Source organism: Dromaius novaehollandiae, chromosome 2, assembly GCF_036370855.1.
Source record: "Dromaius novaehollandiae isolate bDroNov1 chromosome 2, bDroNov1.hap1, whole genome shotgun sequence".
Classification (NCBI taxonomy): Eukaryota; Metazoa; Chordata; class Aves; order Casuariiformes; family Dromaiidae; genus Dromaius; species Dromaius novaehollandiae.
The window spans coordinates 169,680,401-169,707,444 of NC_088099.1; the positions used below are offsets into that span (position 1 = coordinate 169,680,401).

A 27,044-nucleotide genomic window follows, 5' to 3' on the forward strand; every position below is an offset into this window, starting at 1 on the left:
TGTGATTTTCAAAATGTTTTATTTATGACAAACACATTTGAAAGAAATGACAAACCAAACAAATCAGTAGCATGTGAATTTTGGAAGAGTTCCAGCATGCCTTGAAAAACATCTTCCTGCATGAGACTCAATAAGTAGCAAGACGATGAATGGTGTTTCGAAGGCACTATGGAAGGAATATCCTCATGATTTTTGAAAGGTTTGAGAAATAAGCTGGTAACGTAACTCGAGTAGTAAACACTGGACAAACTGTTGGATTCGATGAACTGAAAGAGACAGATATTCAAGAGCTTACAGAATCATATGAAGAAGAGTTACAGGAAAATTGATTAGCTCAATTTACTGAAGAGCAGCAGAAGAAAAAATAGCAGACTGAAAAGCATCAAGAATGGAAATACAGACACAAGTATCTATGGGAGCAGTAGGAAGTTTGCTGAAGGGCGCTGAAAAAACACCCTCTTGTTTTCCATTCAATGATTTCCAATTTTAATTTATGCTAATTTACATCCACGTTTAAGAACACATCTGTCAGTTTTAAGGATGGACTACGGTAGTAACATTTTAATGAGCAGAAGGGTTACATGATCACAAGTGGAAATATTCTGAAGGTTTTTCCTCTCCTACCTTATATGTATAACAGTAACTTTTCCAAAGGACTTAAAAAATTTACAGTTAAAAGATATGGTTCAAAATGACCTCAGATGACAGAAAGAGTAATTGCCACATACAGAGAGTCCCATCACGGAGGAATTGCTCAATGGCTGGAATTCAGCAGAGGCTGAGTTAAAGAAAACTATGCAACTTGCTCCAGATTTAAAAATGGTGCATCACCTACCTTGGCCAAGCCCTGCTCCAGCTGTCAAGATTTAGTTTAGTGTGGGAATTTAGCTTGGCCAGACAAATTCAAGTCTCAGGCCTCAGCATAAAACACTTAGTCCAGAGAAGTCCAACTGTCTATTTCCGACATTCCCAAACAACACAAATTACTATAAAATACTTTCAAATAGGAGAACTTCCAGACCTTGCAAATATTGTGCCAATACACAGAAAGGATCATTTAATGACGCTGCTTATTAGAGCCAACCAACCTGACTTGAATTTAAAAATATATACATATATTGAAAGACTGTTCCAAATAACCTTCTGATGAGAAACAATACAGTTACTTTTTGCATTCATAGTTATGAAAGATAACCACTTAAAAGGCATACTGCTGTAGCTAAAATTATATATATAATGTTTTGATGCATTGTCTGTGTGTACCTATAGGGAGAACACTTCAGAAAGATATCAAAAAAATTAGAAGGGTTTACAGAAAAAGAGCTAATTCAGAAAAGAACAGTACAAAGTGTGGTAACTATCCTTCTCAGAAAGTGACTAAAGAAGTTTGACCAGTCTGGTTTAAGAGCAAGTTAACACATAAACAGATTGTCAAATCTTCAGATTATTTCTGGAAGGTATGGCTACTATTAAGCATCACTTTAGCCTGGCAGAAAAAGACATAATATATACTGAATGGCTAAAACATGAACCTTCAAAATTCACACAAGAACTTTTCCCTAAAATATTAAAAAAAACATGTGGAATACCTAACCACTGGAAGTAGATATCCCTTACTGAAGTTCTTAAGCCAGGGAAAGGCATCTTTCTGAAGACCTGCTGCAGTTCAAGTACAAGTTCTATAGCTATTATCAAGTCAGTTCCTTTCGTGAGTGTTACACAGCTCGTGTTAAATAATGACCCCCCCCGGCCTTAAAACCTGCACATTTTTGTAACTTTTTTTTCCCTAAAATGTTTGTAGGAATGAAAACAGCATTACTTTTAGCCATTTTATGGTTCCATCTTGGCTATTTCCTCCCCATGACAGTCAAGCCTACAATCATAGTTTATATATAATATAAATATTTTAAGACAGATAACTAAATCATTATTCTGTTTTAACACTAGGATGGAATATACTTGACACAAGTAAAGAAATACTTGAATTTCTGGAGAAGTAGGATAAACTAGGAAGTTTGGTACAAAGGAAATATATGACAGTCAAAAACTTTTGCACCGCTCTGCCTTTAGATGTACATTTCCAACCTACACTTCCCATTAATTTGGCTTTAATCCCTCTGATCTTCATCACCGTATCCACTATGCCTAGGATATTTTTCCCTAACTCTCTGATACATAAAACGTTCATTCTTCATACAGTTCATTACTGAGGGACTGGAGACTGTTTCAACTGTAAGCATAAAGGAATAGTATGGTCTTTTTAGGTCCGCAGGAAGGAGCCTGAAATGCCCTGCGTTGGCTGATCCTCATGCACGATGGAGGCGAAAGAGCCAGTCAAGTAGTACATGGTGATGAAAACAGGCACCGCAGGGCACAGTCCCCAGAGGAGGGGTGATGGCTTTGGAGGCTCTGGCCAGCGCCAACTCAGGCTACCCAACAACACCTGAGACTCACCAGAGATACGGACTTTGTGAAAAAAAGAAGGAAAAGTCCTCCTCCTGAGAGTTTAACCAAATTACCAAAAGGGAACAGTCCTGACATCATCTGGAACCAGTAAGTACCTATATAATAAAGCTTCTTTCTCTACAGTATTATCAGATAGGCTGAATTAATCCATTTGGCTTCACTCCTGTCCAGTTCACTGTTAATTTGGCTCTTAGCGCAGAAATAGTTCCATCTCCCTCATTCTAAAACCAAACAAACACTGTAAAAGGTCACTATTCCTAGGCAAAGTGGTCCTTCATGAACCTCTGTTTAAGAGCTTCTCTGTTTTTTTCACCTATATCAGTGAATTTAATAGAAGATTTTAATCCTACAAACTGTCTCTTCTTGTAGCTGCAGTGATTCAAGAATCACTACTATATAGATGTGATTATCATTTTAAAATATATTTGCTGTATTTTAATCATCATATTTATTAAAACAGTGGCTAAGGATAAGCAAAAACTGGGACTAAATATGCTAGGCACCAGACTAACAGAAGTCTGAGTGGGATTCAGTTCAAGATTAAGACACCTAAAATTGATCTTTAGGCTTCACTGATTGTAAACTGCCCTAGGATATAATAAGAGGCACCTAACTCACGTTGAGACATACTTAAATTTGTGTCTTAAACTGAAGCCATATATACATATTATAGCTTCAAGAAAAAAAGATGTATGAGTCCAGAAAGGAGGGCAGAAGGTAGTACATTACCTAGCGACAGTGAATGCTCTAAGAGCAACAAGTATCACCAATTACTGACTTAGGCACTGGAACAGTCCTAGTTCTCCTGTCAGAAGTCATTTCTTAAGCTGTATTAAGAAAATGGTGTCTATCACCACAATCTGTCCTCAATAGATTAAATATACAAGCTCCTTTGATATTGTAGCCAAAGCTTTTCTACTGAGGTTTCTTAGAGCAACGTTATAATAGAGCAACGGATCTAGACTTTTTTTTAAACTCTGGTAATAAGTTTCCTCCATAGCACAAACCCCAGAACAACAGTTCTGGATCCTACTGCCTCTTAGCCACTTTTTTTCTCCTTAATGCTTCCTTTTATGAGCAATTCTCGCACTCCATGCTATCTAGCTGAGAAGGACTCTTTCCCTGGTATAGCGGAGAGGTGATTTTTCAGAGTCCCTGCATGAGGCCAGCACAAACAAGTGTGGTCAGGCACAGCTTTGCATTGTTTTTTCACTTTAACCATTTTTCCATTCTCTGAGAAGACAGGCAGAAGCGAGCAAACATGCCTTTGGCCATTTCTCAGCAAAGAAAACATTTACAAGAGTCACATGCATTTAATTTTGCTTGTTTAGGAAACAAAAAACCCACAAAGGAGCGTTGTTAGATCTTCAGTGGATGTCGATGTTCCCAGGGCACAAGCAAGGAAACCATTAAATTTTCCTACCTAGAATCTTGCCTATATTGGCCTCTTCATTTAAGCAACTCCCAAGTGCTATGAATTCATCCACATCATATATATGTGAAAGTAAAATCATGTTAATTTTGCAGAAACTTCAGTAAAAGAAGGTAATCATTATTTGGCTAAAGCAGTTGGAAAAAACATACCCCTATAGAACCATATTTTGGGAGAAACAGGACAGGGCTGGATGATAACTTTCCTCTTTCTCTGCTCCTTCCATCGCCTCTCAAAGGAACGCCGTACCACAGAATTTTTGCACAGACACGTTAGGAAATTGCCACACACTCTCTTACACAAATGAGAAAAGAAAGACAAAAATTAGAGTTAAAAATAATGCTTTAAGGTGGTGTTAATTTCATTCACTCTTTCAGTCACATTTCTTCTAACGTTTTAATTTTGCTTTAAACATGCCTCAGAAAATGATTGATTAAAGTGCCACATTATCTAACAGAGCCTGCAAGTGTTTAGCGGTGTTAGCTCTGCTCTGATTTAGCAAACCTTTGTTTTTAGCTTCCAAGTGATACTAAATTGGAAACCACAGCAATAAGCAAAGAGAAAGGGGATAGAAAGAGGGGAGAAACTGGAGATTTGCACCTCAAAATAGAAGAAAAGCATTCCTCTCTATACCATATCTACCACAGTCAGATAGGCATTAAATTTGGGATACCCACACAACAAATCACAAGGGCAAAGGACTGAGCTCCTCCATCCTAACTTTGGGTGGGAGGCTTCAAGTGCAGTTAATATTTCAAAGCTCTTTAAATCTTTCGAATTACCCTCTCTATTAGTTTGTCTAATAAATGATAGGAACTCTGCCTACAAACCTCTATCATTCCTAATATCCAAATTCTAGTTATTATGAATGGAATGATTCAGTATAAATTACATTAAAGAATAAATAAAAATGAGTTTGTAAATAAGGGTCTAAGAAAATCAGTTAGGTTCTCTGTCTGAGCTCTTCAGTCCAGCTGATTTGAATATCGAAGAACCTCTTCTTCAAAACAAAAATGCTAAAATTACCCCAAACGAGGAATAAAACTTGCATAAAGTTAATCTAAATGTATGACTATTTCTCAAGAAGGATATTAGGAATTAGCAGAACTTAAAAAAGAAAATGCTTAAAGAAAGCTATGCATAACAAAGATCAAAAAAAGAGCAAGCACAAAGTGGTAAGTCCCCCAAAATCAAACTTAATATACATTGCAAAGTGTAATTCAACAAATAAACTCTTCACCTCACTTTTCAAAAGGACCATGATGTTGACAATGGAACAAAAGAACGATAGTTAATGGGAATGAGATTAGGAAGTAGAATTACAGTACTGGACGTATAGAAAACTTTAAGAATCCTACTATCCCCAAGCAAATTCTTAGTAATTTCTATCCCAGAATTTGGAAGAAGTGTCACATTAAATCACAGGTCCAAATATAAAATATACGTTAAGAAATTTTACAGTGTAGTGTTAAAACACGTTACTTAAAGCTGCTTGCTCAACTCTAGTACTTTTCCAAATATCAAGATTTTTCCCTTACAATTATGGAACTTTGTTAAGAGCATTGTAAATCACTGCTTCGCTTTTTCTTATTTGGCACAATAATCCCTTCATCATATTTTAGTAGTCCTGGCTCCTGTTTCTTTAAGTAGTATGACCCAGTTACCCCCGCTCTGGAGAATTCCCCTCTTCTCCAGGAGAGTTTCCTGGTTTTCCTTCAAACAACCTGATCAGTTCCCTCCTCTTCTCCATGTGAGTATCTTTCAGTATCTTTCCGATCTTTCAGTATCTTCCATTACTCAGCACGAATCCCATCAGTTCCAGCAAAAGAAGAGGCCCTAGGTGGAGAACAAAGCAGCCTGGCTTATATTACCGGTTTTCATCATCTCCCTTTGCAACTATCACTTCATCTCTTTATCCAACAATTTAATCTGTGGTATGGACTGCAATATACAATTTCTGTAGAACACTGGTCTCATTTTACCCTTTTATTTCATCTTGCATACAAAATTCAGTTAAAGTGAAGAAAAATTAAGTACAGAAATCAAGAGAGGGAGAGAGAAAGCCTCCTCCCCGACCTTTCCTCCTCTAACTGTAAGACGCCCAATGCCTCTTTTGCTAGTTATACAATGAGTGTTTCTTTTGACTGTTTTGGTTTTGTTCAGCATCCTTCCTGAAAGCAATCTGGCCTTGTTTATATAAAGAGAACAACTGTGTTGCAGAAAATGGACTGATGGAGGAGTACCAAAGTAGTAACAGAGAGGAGCTGCTAAAATTCCATACTACCTCTCATATCTCTCCTTCCTTCATTTATATTTATAATAACTCTGCTCATTCTCCATAACATGCTGAATTTTAATTGTCCACTAGGAACAAAAATGAAATAGTGCCTCTATTCAAAATACAATGCATCTTATAGAAGTTTGCCTGAGTAACAGAATTTGGCAGACTGCTGGCATGACCAAAAATGACATACAGTATTCAGACACATAATTGCCTCCAAGCTGTGAAAAGGTGTAAAAGTCTAAAAATCTGATAGTATTTGAGGACTTCTGTCCTATATCTGATCCGTTCTGCCTCTCTCAGATTACAGTCCCAGTCATACTTGTGTTCCCACACAATCCAGTCAAACTGCACAAAACTATGAAAATTTAGCCTTGCAATTTGTATTTCGCACTTTATACTTCACCTTTTTAAAAAGTAGCCTGGAACCTGTTGCATTCTCCTGATATTAAACCACCAGATGCTTCAAGCAGAGAACAAAACCAAAGCGTTGTCAATGTCCTGGTACTTTGCGACAGAAAGAATTAATTATATGAAATACAATCACAGAATCCTAGGGGGAAAGCCTTGCTCTAGCCTAAAGAAAGTAAAAAGCTCCAAACATCCCTGCCCTAAGAAAAACTCCTTCCCATTCCCTAATCTAGTAACCAGTTTAACTGTGAGCATTTCAGTGAAATGTATTACCCAAACATCTGAGAAAAGGCTTTCCTACATCACTTCAGAGGTCATGGCATATATAACCAATCTTTTATCTACAGAAATGAAAAAAAAAAACCAAAAAAAAACCCCCCAAAACAGCCACCAAATGAAATATTTAGCTTTTTATATATCAGGAAAAAAAAAAGTCAGAGAGACTTTCAACACTTTAAATAAATAATTTAAATAAATCAGATAAGAAGCCATTGGTTTAATTTATCCAGTACGCCTGAATAGAGGCTTAAAGAAAAAAAAAAATCACTGGCAGTGGGACCCTGACCACAGCCAGTATTAAAGCTCAGAGGACAAGTACTTTAGGAAGGCAGTCCCACAGACACGAGTTACACTCTAGAAACCAAGACATTACCTTTCTGGCCACAGTACAGACTGCTGACTCAGATGAAAGTGGATAACCTATGTATTTAAGCATATTCATACATAACCTACCTATTCAAGCATTGCACAACATTTGCATTCTTAGCATTGTCTTCTTGCATTGACTGAACACCCTCTCAGTTGTTCTAAGCAGTCTTCAGCTCAGAAGATGCAACCACCTGCACTACGACTCTGACAACCCAGCGTTGCTATAGTCCGCTCCCAAGAGTGCAGCCTAATACTACCTGAAAACAGAGACTTTTACACCAGACACACAGCTAATCATGTCCAGCAGTTTCAGTTTTCAGCTTCCTTTCATTCGTGGGAATGGAAGGATAACACAGAGTCATTCTTTTATTTCAACTCCAGCAATGGAAGAGTAGTTAAAGCAAGGGCCTGTAACTTAGGAAACTTGAGTTCAAGTTTCTGCTCCAGTACAGATTTACTGGTCAAAACTCCAGACAAATCATTTCCCATTGGCAAGTATTCTAGCAATCAGGGATGGAATCATTTTCTTCCTTACAGAGACATTCTGGGAGAAATATATTAAGAAGTATTCAGCTATGCTGCTAATGAGATTCAGTGAAGCGCAAAAGACATGCGCCTTAAGACCGCGCAGTGCTGTTACCATGACACCTGTCAGGAAAATCTCAAAATTCCGTCCAATGCCCCAGTTACCGCATGCGATTTTACTCCACGAGGAAAACCTCCCTACTAACCCTACCCTTTCTCCAGGTTTTTTCATTGTTGAAGCTAGTTTTCAGCTTTAGGAGCAGCAGCTTTTCTGACGCTTTCCAGCCATTTATTTTCCTGAAAGACAGCACATGACAACAGTTTTATTATCAGCTGTGAAGTGACAACATGCTCCTTTCTTTGTGAGCTACATGTAACACCTCCCATAAACACCTCACAGCTCAAGGGCTCTTCAGAGCTCAAGCTCTGCTAACGTGAGCAGTCGCAGCGAGGACGGCAACTACACCTATGTGCATCTGCTGGGTAAGGCCGTAAATGAGCGAGTCAAGCAAAACCACGTTGTCTGCAGCTAAGGCGGCTGCACCAACTGCCAGGGACCAGACTGCGCGCCGCACGGCACCGCACGACAGCGCCCGGCAACGCGGCGGCAGGACCGCCCCCCCCCCACCTCCCCGTTGCTATGCAACCAGGACGCGGAAGTGCCCGCCGCGCGTAACGGCTGCGGCGCGAGACCATCACGTGACGCGGGGGGGGGGCGCCCCCCCCACCCCGCCCCGCCGTGTCTTCGCCGCGGGTGCTGAGCTCGGCCCGCGGCCCGCGCCGGCGGCCTGGGGGGGCCCGGGGGGGCCCGGGGGGGCCCGGTCCGGGGAGGAATTATGGTCAGATTGAGGCAATATTTGCACTCAGCGGTTTTAAAATTACTCATGAGATTTCTGAATGGAGTAAAAATTGAGGGAGGAGGAAGGGTTGCAAAGACGGGACTGTTGTGCTCAGCAGTCTGAACCCTTGAGAGTTTCAGTATGTTAAAACAAAATGTGTTTTAGTAAACCTTAAATGCAGGTTTTCTATCTACAGAGTGCAAAGACACATCTGCAGTAAAGGCACTGCATTCTGGAAAACTGACTGGAAAATTCCCGGGGGAGTCCACAGAAAACACATGCGCTTGCAGTGCCATGCTGTGATACAAGGAGTTAATAAGATCAGATAAGATGAGTGCTCACATGCAATGAGATTTCTAGTAACACCGTTCTGTAACAGACGTAATGAGGCACACAGCTGGAAGCTGACAGACATTTAAGACAATAAAAAGGTACAGTTCATTAACTACAGGAGCTATTTACATGCAGTTTTGCTGGATTATCAGTTATTTAATTGCTTCAACATTCTTCTAAAATGCATATCCTCTGCAGGGTGGTGCTTAGTTTCTCAGGTCTTTTCATGCAAGACAGGAGAGATGCTCAGTACATATCTTGTAGGTTAAAAAATCTGTGCATCTTCTCTACATACCCTAATGTTGGCTTGTATAAATAAAGCCCGGATTAGAGATTAAAATAGAATTTTGCTAACTGACAGTAAAGACTCTGTCAAGGGGAGTGGTGAGCTGTGGGCACTGGGGAACCGATCCTCCTGCCTCCCTCCTGTGGGAGGACTTTAACTGGCCAGGCCAAACAGATGTGTTTTTTCTTATTCAGATGATACTAGCTGTTCAGCCACAAACACTGACCTTGATTACCCCCTGATCCGCACTGGGGATTAGCCTCCTAGTCACAGGTTAGGGCCAGTTTATCTGATGACAGGAACCTTCATCTCTTGAGTCACCTCCTATATCTTTCCCCAAAGGGAAAGACTAGCTAGACACTGTGGTAGGGAAAGACAAAAAAAAAAAGAAAAGAAAAAAAAAAGAAAGCCTTCTGGTACCCGAAGAATACTGCTATACAGAAGAATTGATGGTGATGATTCTTACTCTCTTACTCTCCATCTAGTATGTTAATTTAAGGCAGTTTCCAAATTAAAAAACAAAGCTGCAAGCATAATAGTGAAACTACACAGGACTAAAGCTAAGTTCATGTTTCCACACCCATTCTTCCTTCAGATGTCAATACTGCTTGTTATAATCATGCTGGATTTCTCTACAGTCACACCTGAAAAAAAGAAGTTCTTTACAATGAAAAATTGCCAAGAAGAATTAGGATGGGAATGAAGCAGGCAAACTCCTCAAGAGACCCTTGCAATATTGACAGCAAAGCAAGGCTGAGAAGTCAAGAGGCTGGAGACCAATGAATTCTTCAGGGATACACAGAGCATGTGTTAGGGTTCACTGCACAGAAAATAAGTGCAGTGCTGAGTGCCAGTTGTCGTTATGACTTCTTGATATGGAGTTGGGATAAAAACTGGAAGATCTTGTTAGACAGCTTCAGGCCAGATAAGTAGAAGCAAGAAAGCAAAGTTGCACTTAACCCAGATAATCTAACATATACAAATTAAGTGTCTAGAACAGATCAAAAACAGAAGAGGCAGAAAGGATGTCACAGACTTTAAGCCAAAAGAAACATTCACCATTTCTTCCATTATAACATAGTCCAGGGGATCTGAAATGCTAAAGTAACAGCATAAAAACATAAGCAACTCAAAGAACAAGCAAGATGAGTTACTATACATCCCAGGCCACCTCAGCTTGTCTTTGCTTATGACTTCTTTGGGGTAGATATTTTACTTCTGTTCCTTGTATACGCTCAGGGAGCAATGAGGCCAGCTGCTCCCTCAGGACGGAGGGCCAGGAGCTGGGTGGGACAGTACGGGCAGCAGGGCAGGGGCCTCCCCAGCCAGGACTCGGTCGCACGGGGCCCGAACGGTGCGAGCAGGGCAGGCCCAGGGATGGTGGCAGCCAGGGTCAGTGCAGATCCCAGATCACCAGACAAGTCTGTAGTGACAAGACAGATGTGAGGCCAAGCCAGGAAGTCAATCCGATGGCGAGGGTCAGGTCCAGTGGTGGTGATGAGGGTTAGGCACAGTCCAGTGATTGCTGGGCAGGTCCATAGTGATACGGCAGGTCTGTGGTCAAGCTGGGAACTCAGTTCATGGCTGGGGTCCAGATCAATGGGGTCCATAGCCAGGCATGGGCATGGCTGTGGCTAAGCCGGAGACTAGTACGCCTATGATGGAGCTCAGGCAGGACTGAAGGCCCAGGGCTGGGCTGAAATGGGGGTCCTGGGCCCATGGGCAGCGGGTTTGGGTGGAGGCCCCAGAAGAGGTTGATCAGGGCCATTAAGGCCCACAAGTGCACTCAGGGCCCGGAGATAAACATGGGTTGCTTATGTTTAGTCCCCTCTATTCCTGTGTCTCTCCGCATGTTGTTTTTTTTATGAAAATGTCATTCCAATCTGAGAATTATTGCATTGTCTCCACTCTCCATTTATAAAATGATGAGATTTGTGAGGTTCAAATTTTATCTCAGACAGTGATATGGGTAAATAGTTTTAGAAAAATGAAAAAGATTTGCAGGGAGGCAGCCAAGCTTGATGCAACATGCAGAGTGGTGGGACCCTGCACCAGCTAGAGACGCAAACCTCACAGTGAATGAACTTTGTCAGGGCAAAACACAAGTCACTCCTGCAGGTTACCTTTCTTTAGCCAGTGTTTCAGAAAAGAAAGATCTTCTCAGTTCAAAATAAGAAAACAGCAGGGCATATTCCATCCTACCCTTTAACAACACCGGCAATCTCCAAACTTTCCTTCTTTCCAGATTCTCTTCTGTTCTTTTCTGGGAAGTGTAAATTCCCCACGGCTAGAAACATCCCACTGCCCTGCATATTGCTGTAGAAGACCAGCAGCAATTGCCATTCCAAAGAACAAACACTAATCTCTGCTGGTGTGAACAACGGCACAAATAATACCCTCAAAAAAGAACATGATAATTCAATTAAAGAGAAAAAAGAGAAGTGAAACAGTTGGATTGAAACAGTTGGATAAGTTAATGCCAACAGTGCTATGAAAAAATTAATGCCTTTTCAGTTTTGCTTCCCTTTTAATTTGCAGTTTTCTATCGAGACAGGCAGTGGAAGAAATAATGAGAGAGCTCCTGCTAGGCCCCTGAAGCCTGAAAGACATACCAAAGGAGTGAGGACATGATAAAAGACAGGCTCCTGTCAGGCCAGCTTCATGATGCAATCCAGACTGAATAAATCACTGATGAGAATGGTTCTGAACAGCTGGATTCCTGATTACAGACCTCACCTTGATCAGCCAGAGGCAGAAGTCCTGCCAGGCACAGGCTGTCATTTTCCTCCAGTTTGTTGTGATTTCCAAAGGAGAAGGATGAACACTGACACTTTGGAGGCAGGTGTTGATGTCTTTCTCATGTATTTTGGCAAGGCTTGTCTACATGTCATGCCAACAAAAAAACTAGAATTGGACTGAGGACGATACAGCCTAGGACATGCATTCCCATGTTATAATATGCTTCTTTCCTCCCAGTTGTGCCAATGCACTAGTCTGTGAAGCCATTATGTGAAGTGGATCAGGAAACAATTCCAAATTTAAAAAAGCTCAAAAAGAAAAGCTTGTTTAACAAGAGTTAAAGTGAAGTGGCAGTTGTAGAGGTACAAGAGTTGGAAATAAAAAAATCCAATTGAAGTTCAAGATGAAGTACATAGAGGAGTTCAAGATACAGTAACACAACAGCACAGAGTATCTTTATTAGCACGGACCACCTGAAGGAATCCAGTAACATTTTTCATGGAGAATTCATACTTTAAGCAGCTCGCTCAAGTTCTGGAATACATTCTTTCTGTCTCTTCCACCAATTATTCTGGTCCGGGTTTTCTGCATAATGTTGGTATCCCACCTATTCAAATTCTAACTTCTTTTCAGTGTCTTCCCCATCCCTGATAAGTCTATGTGCTGCAGCAATAACCAGTACAACCCAAAATGGAAGTTTTGTGACTTCATGGACTCTTTAATTATATGGCTCATTTGCATAAAAGTAGAATATATATGTATATAGGATGTTAATTTTACAAAAGAAATAACTTCATATAGTCACCAAAATGACTGCATTGCTTTTGTTTGTGCATCTGCCACTACTGCTGTTACTTAACTCATGCTGGTGAATTTGTGTGCAATCAACTATGCATATATATTTCTTTGCAGATATGAAGCCTTACTGTTCCTAAGCAATGAGGAAAAGGGGCTCACCTTGCCAAACAAGCACAAACTTTTAAGATCCATGTGCCAGTCTTGTGTCACCTCAAAACACAAATTTGTACAATACTCTCCTAAAAACTACTGTGATCTTTAATAGTACTTCTGTTCAGGATATTGCCAAAAACTAAATTCCCAGAAAAACTCTAGCATGCTCCCAATCGACAACTTTGTGTGTTGTGTTGCTTGCTCAAAAGAGCATGGCAGCAGAGATTCTGAGAAGGGGAAACTTTAAAAAGTCACTGATACAGGCTCAAAGATCATCATCAGCAATATCTCAGTGGAATATATTTTCTTTCACAAGACATACAAGAACAGGGGACTTACCAAGTGCTCAAAAGGTGTAATACACTATTTATAGATAGACAAAAATGCTGTAGTGAAGAAAATGAAATAGAAGATCCTTGCTAGTGTCAAAACAACCACTGTGGCTGAAATTAATGTAAGAAGCAGTTGGTGTAAACTGGAGGCCAGTTTTGAAGGAGTGGTGTGCATCATCCGTGCTGAAAAATGGCAATGCTTCTGCATCCAGAAAAATTGTTTATGAATAAGTTTACTATATATATTATAAAGCTAAAAAGTTGAAAGTTCAAAAATCAAAAGGAGTTAATGGCTAAAGCTTTGTGCAGAGTAGCTTTATAAATGAAAGATGATCATTCATCTCAAAGCAGTGTAAGTTAGTTGTTCCTTCAGTAGCATTCTGAGCACTGAAGAAACCAATACAATTCAAAAAACACCCTTACCTTAGTCACGTGCTCTCTTTGTATAATGCTAGCAGGGCAAAAGGAGACATCATCTCCTCAGCCAGGGAAGAACAACTTAACAGTTGGGCCTAGACTTGGCGTATGTAATTGTATGCAGAGAAAAAAATTATCTATTACAGCACATTTTGCAGCCATTTATTCATACGTTTATTGATACAAGTGGTAAGAAAGTCATTCAGACATTAAATAGGCTGCAGCACTGTAGGCCTCACTCAATAACTGAAGAGACTGATACAGTATGTATTCACAAGATCTAACTGGAGGAAAAATTTCACACCTAAACAGTAAGAGAAATATCACCAAAGTCCTGTCTGAAGAGTGGAAAAGAGATTAATTCCTGAGTTCTGCCTTAGGTGTGTGAGTACCTCTGTTTCAAGCTGACCCAAGACCACTGTAACCCAAGGTGCAGATACCTGTTCTATTTTCATTCACCCCACGTCTCAGAGAGCTAGCAGCAACCAGCCATACCCATTACTGATCGCACACATGCGTATTTGTGCTATGCCTTGGGTTCCTCATCTTGCACAATATATCACCAAGCTGCAATACAGCCCCGGGAAAAAAAAATCTCTAGGATTAATCGAGTAGCAAGCTTTCCTAGGACCGGTGTAAGCAGAATGCGGAAGGGCCTGCCCCTCTTCTCAAGGTGGTTCACTGTTAGTGCCATTTGCTGCTTACTCTTCCAATGTTGAAACCTCTGTTTTAACAGCTGTGACAACTGCTACCATCTGAAATTACGCTCACTCCGTTCTGATTACCTCTTTGTTTTATCCTCCTGTCGCGTCATGTCATTAATCCACATTATAAGCAATGTGGAGCAGCAAATGTCTCTTTACTACTGGCTCTTTGTTTGAAGGCAGTTAGCTTAAAAGAGCCCAGGTCAAGACATTAGTCACAAGTAGTAATTATCTGGATGTATTGCTAAATTAATCCAGAACGACAATGCATATATACATTATAATTAGTAAAAAAGCAAACATAATTTACAAATGAATGCAATGGCTGAGGATTCTTTAAAAATAATCAATGTTCGCTTGGAAAAAATAAAAGTAAGCATTCTCAACCTTCAGAACAAGAAAGCAGCAAAACATTATTATTAATTATTAATTGGAAGGATGCAAGTGATACCATCATGCCATAGTGTGATGATAAAGGACTTTTTAGACCATCAGCAATAAGATCACCTCTGTTAGGAATGCCCTTCTTAAAATGAGCAGTTCTCGATAATTTTCACTTAACAGTCCAAGGGAACTGGCTCAGAAAATGTCAAACCTACTCAGATAAAGTTTATAAAACTTGGAATAGCAGAATAATTCTGGTGATATATTTATGTATACAGCAATAGTGAGCCTGATACTAAAGGTATGTGGACAGTTTGGTATTCCCATTTTTAAGTTAGTTTTGAAAAGCTGGAACAGGGCAGAAATGAACTACAAATATAGTTTAATAGATGGGGGGAAACAAACAATGAGAGATTTTTAAAAGTTCAGTTTATTTCAATTATTGAAGAGAAGATTGTAAGGTGATTATTTTAGTTGCATTGCTGAGGAACATTTTAGTCAAATAAAGGTTACCAGACTCAGTATAGAAGTGACTAGATTAAATTCTATAGATGTTATTATTTAGGAGGTTGAAGCAGAAGGGTGATACAGTCCCTTCTGACCATAAGCTCTATGAAGGCAGATGACACTGAGGTTTTCCTCAAATATCATGTCTAAAAAGAATACTTCAAATGGTACCTTGCTTGCTGATAGAAACTAGAACCAAAGTTCATGTGGATTTTACATTCATTTACAGATCATTTTAAGCTCAATTACAAATCATTCCTCTTTACAGAATAAAAGGTTTGTAAAGCCATACACTGAAACCTTATCGAAAATGATTGTGAAACATTCTAGATTGGATGTTCTGGGGAAGTTCAGCATTCGTATTGCGAGATCATAGAGGGAAAAGCCCCAAACCCATATTGCAAATTTGCCTTTCTTACAGTCATATTTGGTTCAACTCATCCTGAATCTCATCTTCAGATTAGGAGCGGGATTTATCCCACCTAAATTCAGGTGACTGTATCTGAGATAGCTGGTTTGGCTCCATGTGTACTCAGTGGGGTTTAGGTGGAGTTCATTTTTCTATTTTTGAAGGTTTGAATTGCATCCTAGACTCCATTGACTGCATTGACTAGGCCTTCACAGACAGTAAAAGGAGCATGGGATGACTTGCCCATGTAAACACCTATTCCCTGACAAGAGGAAAGATACATGATCTTGACTCAATCTCAAAGTCATATAATAAATATAATCAAATCCTCCAGCAGATAGCAGAGTGGTTAAAGTCCATGATGAGAACCAGGACCTGTGATCGTGAGGCTACTTCCAGGTGTCTGTAGAAGGCCTCATCTACTTCTTCTTCCTGATCTCAGGTGGCCTGTAGCAAACACCCACAGCAGTGTCACCCAGGTTAGTCTAACCCTTAATCCTTACCATAAGAGCATGTAGCCGTCCATGGCAGCATTCCAGCCATATAACCAAATTCTACATTCTGTTAGAGAACAGAAGTGTTCTGTCCACAGGGAGAGAAGTCAAGGGGCTGGTGAATCATCACCACTATATATCTGCCTTAGCCACCAGTGTTAGCCTTCAACATTTCCTTCCTTCCCCACTGTGTGTGCATCTCCACAGTACCTGCAGCAGATCAACACAAAGGAGAAACAATGACCGAACAAAGCAGAAGAAATCCATGCAGAGGCTGTCCTGCAGACCTGAAGCCTTCCGTTCTGCTCTGAAGTACCGTAAAACCAAATAAGAAGATGAGTATCCCAAACCCAGGTGTGCAGTTGTCTGTTTAGTCATCCTGAAGTTCCAAGAAGCACGAAAAGTAGTCAAAGGCCAAACTTTAAACATGAAAGTCGGCATTATAAGAGTGACAAAAAAACATAACTGTAATCATCACTGGAAGATGCCTCTGAAAGCTACTTTCTGCTTAGGGAACAGAAATAAAGGTAAAGATCATAGGTCAGCAATTGGACACGCAAGCGTATAATGTAAAGAAACAAAATAATGGGTAAAATAGATACACTCTTCAGAGAAGACTGAGAAAAGATAATAAAAGGGAGTCTACTGGGAGTCTGCAAAGAGCATCAAAAGGTTTATATCCATATGTACATTACTGGGAGGTATTAAGAGAGAAAAATGCCATTGGGAATTGTGAAAATACTTAACTTCTCAGACACAGACTGGAAAACAGATGGTGGTAATAATGGCTGGGCTTAAGCAGTCACGCAGAAGATAACAAACAACTTCTTCGCTGAATAATCTTAGAATCAGTGAAAAGAGACACAATTTTCAATTTTGTTTTGCTAAGTAAAGGAGATTTTATTCTATGTCTGATCATAAAAAAAAAATCTTCATTTGAATTAAGTTCAGTTCTCTGCTGCCAGTGCTAAACAACAGCTTTAGCAATTTTGTCTTAAAGAAATTCCAGGTTCCTTCCATGTTCAAGTCCTTGAAATCCTGAATCTGACTAATTGCACTGTCTCTTAATTTGTCAAGATTTCTCCTTTTTTTTTAAGTGAGCATCTTACACAGGCCTGTTTTTATTTGTCTTTGCATTTAATTTAAACTGAATCAACATTCAGATGAAGGTTGTGATGTTAGGTAAATGAAAACCAGAGATACTGCCAAGGGCAACTTGGAAGGTATCAAACGAGATCACAGAGCTCTGGGGACGGTGGTCAGGGGTGTGGGGGCCCAGGTCGTTTTCTCCTCGATCCTGCCAGTGAGGGGGAGGGATGGGAGGAGGAGTAGACGGATACTGCAAGTAAACAACTGGCTGCACAGCTGGTGTCGGCAACAGGGTCTTGGTTTCTATGACCATGGGACCCTGTTTGAAGATTGACAACTGACTGGGAGAGATGGGGTCCACCTCACTAAATAGGGCACACGTGCCTTTGCCAACAGGCTGGCCAACCTGGTAAGGAGGGCTTCAAGCTAGGAAAGATGGGAAGGGGAGAGTTATAGAGAGCATGCAGTCAGCAAAACAGGGCTCAAGTGGGGATACCTCAAGCATTTGATGCAGGCAAGGAAGTGCCTACAAGACAAGACTATGGGGAAACCTCTTGCACCACTTCTGGGAAATCATCATGCTTGAATACCTCTTTGAAATGGCTGTACACAAATGCATGCAGCATGAGGAATAAACAGGAAGAATTGGAGATCTCTGTGCAGTCACAGGGCTACGATCTCATTGCAATTACGGAGACGTGACCGGATAGCTCACATGACTGGAACGCTGCCATGGATGGCTACACGCTCTTATGGTAAGGATTAAGGGTTAGACTAACCTGGGTGACACTGCTGTGGGTGTTTGCTACAGCCACCTGATCAGGAAGAAGAAGTAGATGAGGCCTTCTACAGACACCTGGAAGTAGCCTCACAATCGCAGGCCCTGGTTCTCATCATGGACTTTAACCACGCTGCTGTCTGCTGGAGGAACAACACAGCAAGGCACAAGCAATCCAGGAGGTTCCTGGAGAGCACTGATGATAGCTTTCTGACATAGGTGAAGGGGGAGCCAAAGAGGAGAGGTGCACTGCTGGACCTTGTACTAACAAACAAGGAAGGGCTGGTTGGAGAGGTGAAGGCTGGGGGCAGCCTTGGCTGCAGTGACCATGAGATGGTGGAGTTCAGGATCCTGTGAGGAGGAAGCAGGGCAAAAAGTAGGATTACAACCCTGGACTTGAGAAGAGCAAACTTTGGCCTCTTTGGGGACCTTCTTGGAAGAATCCCATGGGATAGGGCCCTAGAAGGAAGTGGGGTCCAAGAGAGCTAGATAGTATTCAAGGATCATCTCCTCCAAGCTCAAGAATGGTCCATCCAATGAGCAGAAAGTCAAAAAAAGGGAGGAGGAGAACTGCATGGATGAACAAGGAGCTCCTGGCAAAACTCAAACACAAGAAGGAACTAGACAGAAGGTGGAAGCAACAATTACTAATACTTCTCCTGTGTTTGATTATCTAGAGGCTTCCATCCCATCCCAGTGGATGATGACTTGACCAGAATTAGTCAGGTTTTTGAACAACTGCATGAACCAATCAGGCCTTAGAGACTAACTTCACAGAATGTGACATGTTAACCACAAGAACACCAAACTAGCCAAGTACTGTTTGTGCCGTCTTCTCTTTGGATAAACACCAAATTCTAAGTTGTGTTTCTTATCTTCAAGGTGTGCGCACAGAACATACAGAAATCACCTGATATTCCAGGTTGTGATAGAGACTATCATAACCATCCCAGTGGCACAACAGAACCTATAAAAGCACAGATTTGCTTATACCTACTTATAGTTCAAAACACACTTCTTTGATCTTGCCTTTTCTAACAAGGTTAGCAACCTCCACATTGTAAACAAGAACAGAACATAAAAGCTCAATCAAAGAAAATATTCTGGGACATACGCAATTATAGCCATGAGGAGAGGAAGAGGAAAGAACAAGACACAGTAGAGAATTAGTCACGCAATAATGTGCTACTGGAAAGCAGATACTTGAAGCTGAAATCACTGAAAGATTAGGCAATGATGGAATTAAGATGGTCTGTCCGTATAGATGGCCATCCAGTCTGCATTTCTTATATCCCCACCTGCTAGAGACTCTAAAAGATGTGGTTACTGAAATCTTGAAAGTGTGGGGGCCATTTTAAATTTAATATTCCTGCTCCAATTCCTTTCCTTCAAAATAAGGATAATCACACCATCACAGCCTAATTGAGTACTGGGAAGTTAATTAATATTTGCGAAGCATTCCAGTAGTGTTCTGATGAACAGCATGGCAACACCTACATGGAAGTTAATAACTCTATTCAGTGTGGTGTTTAAACAGCATGTGTTGAATAATGCCCAGGGCAACACAGTAAAGGACGATTAAAAGCAATGTATCGACTGGTTACCTCCTCAGCTGGTACTTTCCATCCTTTGCACTTAGTGAAACAAGTTCTTACAGAGAAAATACTCCACAAATATATAATTGAAAGCTGTTACATGATGCATATACATTTGGGTAGAAAAGAGAGACAACAGATTCATGATCCTCGGACAACCTTCATCTGGTATTTTCCACATTCTGAGGAACCCCCACGTTGGCACCTTAATTTAAACAACATTTTATAATACATATGTTAAATTATCATACAGGAACTTGAATCTGTGGTAGGAAGCGCTACTTGGGAATGCAGATTGCGTGATGTGTGGCCATGCCCTAGCTGTTGTGTGTGTATATACGCCTTCACTACGCGCTTATGCTACCACGCGTGCGTCTGGCCTTTCCGTGGTGCCTTTCCCTCAGCCACCCAGACGCCCGGACGCCTTCCTCCGCGCCCTCCGGCTGTAGGGTCCTTCCTGGCTGTCCATGTGCTCCCAGCTGCAGGCAGCCGGGCGTCACCGGCAGGATGAGGCCGAGGCAGGCAGGGCCGCCGCGGCCCGGCAGGCGGCAGCCCGCAACATGGCGCCCACGTCGGCCCGCCCTGCGCCGCGGTGCCCGGGCCCTCCACAACCGGGCTGCCCAGGCCTGAGTCACCGCCGCCGCCGCGGAGCCGCCCCCCGCCGCGCCCTGCCGCCGTCCGGGCACCGCCCCAGCGGCACCGGCAGCACCGCCAGCCTGAATAAGATAGAACATGAAAGGTGGAATCGCAGGCGCTGCCACGCCCGGGGCTGCGGGGAATCTCGCTTAACCCTTCTCTGCCCTCTTCGGCGCGGGGCCAGGCCCCGCTCCCTCCTCGCCCGGGCAGGCCGCAGCGCCGGCCCGGCTGCCGCGCTGTCAGTGAGGCCAGGCTGTGCGTGACGGTCGACGGGAGGGGAGCAGGGAGATGGCGGGACTGGTGGTACCGCACCCTCCGGTGCCCTTTGGCGAAGCAAGAGGGAGGCCATGGCCCTACACCCCCAGACGGGCCTGCTGCCACGGGGCCGTGCCCGGTTAGCCAGGCCCAGCCGCAGGCAGAGCAGCACGGCCTCCCCGGGCAGACCCCAGGGTCACCGCCGAGCCCAGCCCTCCTCCCAGGGCGGCTGCCGGGCCGCGCTGCACCTGGGCCCTGGCGGCGGGGCCTGTGCCCGTCGGGGTGCCGAGGCGGCGCTCCCCGGCCTGCCCCGCGAGCCGGGCCCGAGCTGGTCCGACAGGCTCGGGGCGGACGGGCAGGGAGAGGCAGCCTGCGGCTCAGGAATGCGCAGCCCTTATCTTTCGCTGCCCTGCGATCCTGGGGAGGGAACAACTCTCCGGAGTTTGCCTTTCTCTCGCTCTTACTCACCCTCTGCCCTGGGTGGAGCTTGGCTCTCGCTGGCTCGGAGGTGCCTGTGAATCAGGCTGCAGGCACGTCCAGGGGAGCGGAGAGCCGGAGCGCGCCCCACCACCTGCCCTGGCTCACCCGGGAAGGTAGGAGACGTGCAGGCCCCTCCTGGGGTACGTGAGCGGCCGCGGGGGGCGGCAGGCGGGGGCCGGGGAGGCCCCGTCCTGCCCCTCTCGGCAGGGCTGGGCGCTGGGGATCTGGGGCAGGGACGCTGCACGCAGCCCGGGGCAGAGAGGCTGCTGCAAGGGGGACAGGCCCCAGCAGCAGGAGCGGCCAGCCACACCATGGCTGCCCTGGTGCGACAGGGAGTCCCAGGAGGAGAGGGCAGAGGCAGGGGCGGAGGGTGGCTGTCGCAGCAGAGACGGCACAGGCATCGCGTCTGGTGAGGGAAGAAACCCGTCAGTCCGCAGGTAGCCTGAGCAGAGTCGCTCAGCGAACACTCCACCAAGCCTGTGTCCCATCCCCTTTGGAAAAAGGCCCAAGGAGTGGATATTTCCTAGCTTATCCCTGTCCTTGGGAGGGGATCAGGCAGCCTGGCTCTGTTTTCCAAGTCAGAGCCCAAGCTGGCCTTCTCCTTGAGTAAGAACCGCTGTAGGGATGAGACGTCCGCTCAGGAGATCGGGACAAAGAGGATTTCACTGGCGGCAGGTCTGGAAAGGCCACGGCGTGAGGCAGGCAAGGAGACCAGAAACAGCTCTGAGGCCACTGCGCCTTTGCTTGCTTTGAGCTGGCTCCGCACGCATGGGTGTGTAGCTACCTGCTGACACGGCCTGCAAGCAGCGACACACACATACGTGCACGTACATGCACAGGCACAGGCACACGCGTAGGGACACATGCATGCACAGGCTCACGCGCATAGACTCACCAGCTTTTTTCCACAGATACGAGCCTGCCTGACAGAGCTTAGGTTCAGTGGGTGCACAGAGAGGAAGGGGAAGGTCTTGTGTTCCTGGCACTCCAGACTGATTAAGGTCAACGGAGTTCGATGTGACTTTTGTCTGGCCTGAGGACCGAGGTTCTCAATTTTCTAAAACAGTTAGAAGGGGAGGAGGTGCTTGGAGAGGAATGGCAGTACCTACAGTGACACTCTTCTGCTGAAAACATTTAATTCGTGAAAGTTGCAGTACGCTCAGCTGCAATAGATGCCAAAGATAAATGAGTAACAATTCTAAACAACAAACTAGCCCCAAAGCACAGTAGTGACAAATACAGTGCAAAACACTGGTGGCCCCGGACTCCTTTGCACAGCTTACAATAATATGTGTATTCTTTGGACAAGGAGTAAAATAGCAAGCAGACAGAAAAACCATAGCATGCCTTCACCATGTTACAGGTCTACAGAAGGGCTTCAGTGTGGGGAAAGAAAGGTTTTTTGTGGTTTTTTTTTCCTTGTTTGCTCCCCTTTGTCTGAGGGGCTTTAGACAGTTGTATTTGAGAGGGTAAGAGCTGTATTTGCTGTCACCTGGCAGGGGAAATGGTGATATTCAATGGAGAAAAAAAAGTTACAATCACTGTATGGTTGTAGGGAAAACTGCATGTCAAAGGGAAAAGTGAAAATGTCACACACCACATCTGGAATGGTTGTGCCAGGGCAGTGTCATGGCTCAGGACAGAGGCACCTGTGTTCTATACCTCATTTTTCATGCAGTCACAACTTTCTAAGCAACTAAAATCCACCTCAAAATCTTGCAGAATTGGACTTCTTTGTATTTTATGGGTAAATGGAACAGTTCTGAACTGTTTGACAGACCCCATTTGGCAGAATTACCGTAGCCCTAATGAAGGAGTTTCATGAGTGGATTTCTACAGTCTGATTGGGGAGGAGAGGTGGGGTAAAAGGCCAAGGGCAGCATGCGGTGGGGAATCTCCTTCTGCAAACTGTGGTGGACTTTTTCTTGCAGTTCTGTTATGGACTTCCTTATATCTGCTCTTTAGTAGATATAGATCCAGTGAAGGGGATTGATTGAAATAGGGTAAGCTTTGCATGAGCATTGCTATCTCTGTAGATAACCCGCTTTCTGTAGAGGCCGCTTTTGCATGCAGCATCTAATTTTCCTGGTTTTCAGTTTGCCTCAGTGTGCAGAAGGTAACTAGCTGTAAACATCAGGTTTTGCCCCAGTGGCTGTCTGCATCCTGGATTTACACATGCCACTGCATACTCCTTATTGCATAAGACAGTTAAGACTGACATGCTGTCTCAACAACCACTTCACAAGGAAAATTACAACATGTAATTTTTCTGCTACTTTTCTCTTCCTCTGGCCTGTAGGAAGATCCTGGACATTCTGAATGTCCAGCTAATTTCCTGATTGTCCAGCAAAGGATACTTTGCGGGATCCTTTGCACTGACTAAAAAGCAGAGGTGAGTGGGAGTCCAGTAGCGGTTCTGATGTGCTGACTAGGCTCCCAGTTCTGCTCTGCTGCGTGCCTGTAGCATTCAGTACATTCGCTACTCACCTTGGACCATGGAAGAGTTTATTATGCCAGTCCGCAGGGTGAGCTGGCAAATGCACATAATATGGGAGATAAAATTGTCATCTGTGGATGCTCAGTGATTGAACTGATTAAATGAATTCAAGCAATTTCTCATCTGATGACCATGACTTCAGACAGAATGAAACTCCTAGACTACAGCAGGCAGATATATCCTTTTTTAAAATGACGGCTGTGAGGACTTAGCAGACGCAGTTGCAGCTGAGGAAGAGCCTAATTCAGAACAGCACCCGCATTTCACTAGACTGTTTTGGGGAACATGTCTGAGCCTTACCTAGAAAAGCACCTAATAGGAAGGCACTGGCGTCTCCAGTGCGGCCCAGCCTCCTTTGCCATAGCTCCTGTAGACTCTCCATGGCAAGGTGTTGTGGCTACTCAGCAAGTTCTGGGGTCTGCGTGTGAGCTAAAGGTGCTGCATACACATGGCTGTGAGACTGGCAAGTAAGAGGCCTTAAATTGAGAGATCTTTTGCCAGTTGCAGTTAAATCCTTAATAGAGAAAGCTGCCACATGTAGGAGTAGCTCCTGGAAAAGATGAGCGTAGCTGTCACAGTTAATACAGGTTATTCAGCCAGCTGCAGCAGGGTTAGAAAGCACTGGCAGGCTCTCTATCACACAAAGCAGAGTTAAAAAGCCACCTTAAACCCTCGTACAGCATTTTCTTGAGCGCAGCCCACATTTTCCATCCCACGTTTTTCCTCTTATCATCGCCATGTCTGTCCAAGTAGTTTTACCTTCAGCATTACCGTCGTCTCCTAAAGTTGACACTTCCAGGATATTAGCAAGCTGTTCTCATACCAACTATTCTGTTTCATCAAATGTGATTTTTTAAATCATTGGTTTCCAAACTTTGGTGATTCCAGAAATTTTGGAAACCTGAAAATTCTTCACAGCCCACCATAAAGAGACGTAAGGGACGCTGTTTAACATGGCTGTGTGGCCCATCTGTGGCCCACTCACTCCTGCCTGCTGGACCACAGACTGGAAATCACTGCTTTTCTCCAGGATATACCTTTTTCTGCTTCTCTGACTGTCAAATCACTTTGGGTTTGGCAGCCCCCCCCAACACCCCTGGCACAGAGGGGTTTCGTGGCTGTGTGTGGAGTACAGCCGGCTAAATTAATTCTTCTGTCTGCTGCCCTTCTCTTCTTGCTTGTATCCAGGGCAATGAAAAGACTCGATGTTTAAGAAGTCCAGCAAATTGTGCATATACTTGCATATGAGCACGGGGTCTCAGGCAGGGATCGTATCTGACCATCCCTTTCCAGGGGGCTTGTACAAGCATTGCTGCCTCTCAGGCGATTCCTTCTGCTGGTGCACGCAGCGCTGCGAAGGCCTCAGCGCTTGGGAGTGTCCCGAAGCAGAGGAGCAGGTCCAGCGGGGAAGTGATCAGCTGAGAGAGGCAGGCTGGGAACTCGCTGTGCCGGCAGAACACGTAACGACAAGCACCGGAGTCGGGTCGGGCAGGAGGATAGAGCCAGCCCGAGGTGCTGAAACAGCTGCAGGGCTGACATCAGGCAGCAGCAGATGAGAGAAAAAGGAATCACTGAGCTAGTTTTCCTTTTGCTCAGACCAGAAAAATATAGTCCATCAACTTGAAGAAGGATCACACTTGATTCACACCTGGGACAGAGGAGAATTCAGAGAAATGCAGGTCCAATTTTTTTTTTTTAATCTATGAGGCTTTGAGGGATCGTGGCAATCATCCAGTCAGCATAGCTCAGACTAGGATTTCATGTCACTTTCTGAAGAAAACAGTTAAGCTCCATTGAAATGGACCATAATATGGAAAGGCAGCAAATGATGCACAATCCAGCAGGGCCACAATTTACTCCAATATCTGCTCTTATTGTTAGTCTAGAGACAGAGGGAGAATTTTTACATCTGGCTTCATCTGTCAGTTACTTTGCTGTGCTCCACCTAGATAAAAAAATTCCTTATGACTGAAGATTTTTCTGTGCACAGATATTTGTAGTCTGTGATCACATCACGTCTTACTTTTTTATTATTAAGAGAGGAACATTCTTTGGTTCGATAGCTTTTGCCAGTCACAAAACTGAATGCTTGAGATAAATATCAAACCAAATGAAGTCACTCCCAGTTACATCAATGCGAGCAGAACCAGGCCTCAAGCCAAGCCAAAGGGAATTTTCCCTAGGAGACTCCCCGCTCAAAAAAAGCTCTTGGTAATTGCACAGTGGTAGCTTCATGCTCTTTTCTCTCCTATTTCTCCCCTGCCAATGTATTTGGGCTGAGTAGAGGGGTGACTGAGTTAGCGTCCTTGTACAGAGGTGCACTGGCAGAGTAGCAACCAACGCAGTCTCTTCGGGAAGGCCCACGCAGACGGGTGAGGGAGACCTTCACTGTGTCTTGCTTCTCATCAGCCCAGTGTATCAGCCTTCACCTCCTACTTGCTGAGTTTTCAACAAGCTCCTTCGTGCTCTCTCTTCATCCGCTGCCCCTAAGCATGGGAGGAGTTGCTCATAAACAGCTACGAAGCCTGTCGTCGTCTTCTTCTTCTTCAGCTTCCTCCTGAACAGAAACAGCCGTCCCGTATTAACACGCTAACAAATAACTTCTAAGAAGCTAACGTACTGAACGCTTGTTTCTTTATACAGCCCTGTCTATATCTGTCTGTTGTCCCTTATATTATACCTAGAGGACAGATTTCCTGGGGAGGTACTAAATTTTGTAGTTTTAGTTGTCCATTTCCTAATATGATAAGATTCTGATTTATGACTGGTGCTTTTGCTACTTACAAATTTATGAGCCCGATTTTGTGAAATGATTGTTTAGGATAGCAGAGAACTGCATGAAATGACAAATAATTGTAACAGCCCTCTAGAAGAAGTGGAGAGAGGGCACTGGGAATCAGTGCTTTTTTGCCCTCATTCTATGAAAGACCAAGCCACCGAGTGACTGTAGATACAGAGGGATAGTAAAGATGAAGTACTGCAACACTTGTGTAGCAGAGATGGAAGCCAGTGTGGTAACTGGTCTGAAATGGTAAGTGAAGGGTGGTCTGCAATCCCTGCAAAAACAGGTTCACAGATGCTTTGGCCTGTTCTCTGTGCTCTCCATGGTGCAGCATGACATGCCTTGTCAGACCTATTCTCTCCCTGCCTGATGCCAGTTACTTCACTGTCTTTCCAGTGATGTTTTTCCTGTACTTCTCCTTCTGTTGATAAATTCTACCAAAAATTTATTCTTCAAATCTCCCTTTAGAAGATAGTTGTAGTACAGTGGCTATAGCCCACTTAATTGCACAACTGATTATGTGCACAATGCTAAATTTGCACATCTCCCAGTTGTTGCTTTTCAACCCTCAGCTCATTTTTCTCTTTCATTCATTTAGCATTTCTAATGCAGCCTTCATTATGAGACCTTCTTAAGTAAAAGCCCAATTTAATAATTGCTGGTACCTCATCTGACACGGTGGTTTCATGACTCTTGATTAGAGTCTCTTACTGTAACTGTAACCAAACCAGCAAGGCTGCTTGCCTGTAGCCTAACTCTCAGGTTTCAGAAAAA

At 43.5% G+C, this 27,044-nt stretch overlaps 1 protein-coding gene and 1 long non-coding RNA gene across 9 annotated transcripts in view; one reads left to right on the forward strand and one right to left on the reverse strand.

The window, feature by feature from the left end:
* Positions 1-21,074, reverse strand: LOC112992347 (uncharacterized). 8 transcript variants are annotated; one of them, XR_010388077.1, is made up of 6 exons: positions 20,980-21,043; positions 8,945-9,006; positions 7,975-8,060; positions 5,623-5,734; positions 4,051-4,192; positions 1-266 (listed from the first exon to the last, which is right to left on the reverse strand). It is a non-coding gene; the product is annotated as an uncharacterized LOC112992347 (long non-coding RNA). The 8 variants fall into 8 exon arrangements; XR_003261500.2 differs by lacking the exon at positions 8,945-9,006 and having other exon boundaries at positions 20,980-21,048; XR_010388080.1 differs by lacking the exons at positions 8,945-9,006; positions 20,980-21,043 and adding an exon at positions 9,448-9,583.
* Positions 20,986-27,044, forward strand: part of FAM83H (family with sequence similarity 83 member H) — a 23,951-nt gene continuing 17,892 nt past the window's right edge. The window contains exon 1 of the mRNA XM_026115335.2: positions 20,986-21,104. The gene's annotated coding sequence lies outside the window, so the exon portion shown is untranslated. The remainder of the gene's footprint in view (positions 21,105-27,044) is intronic.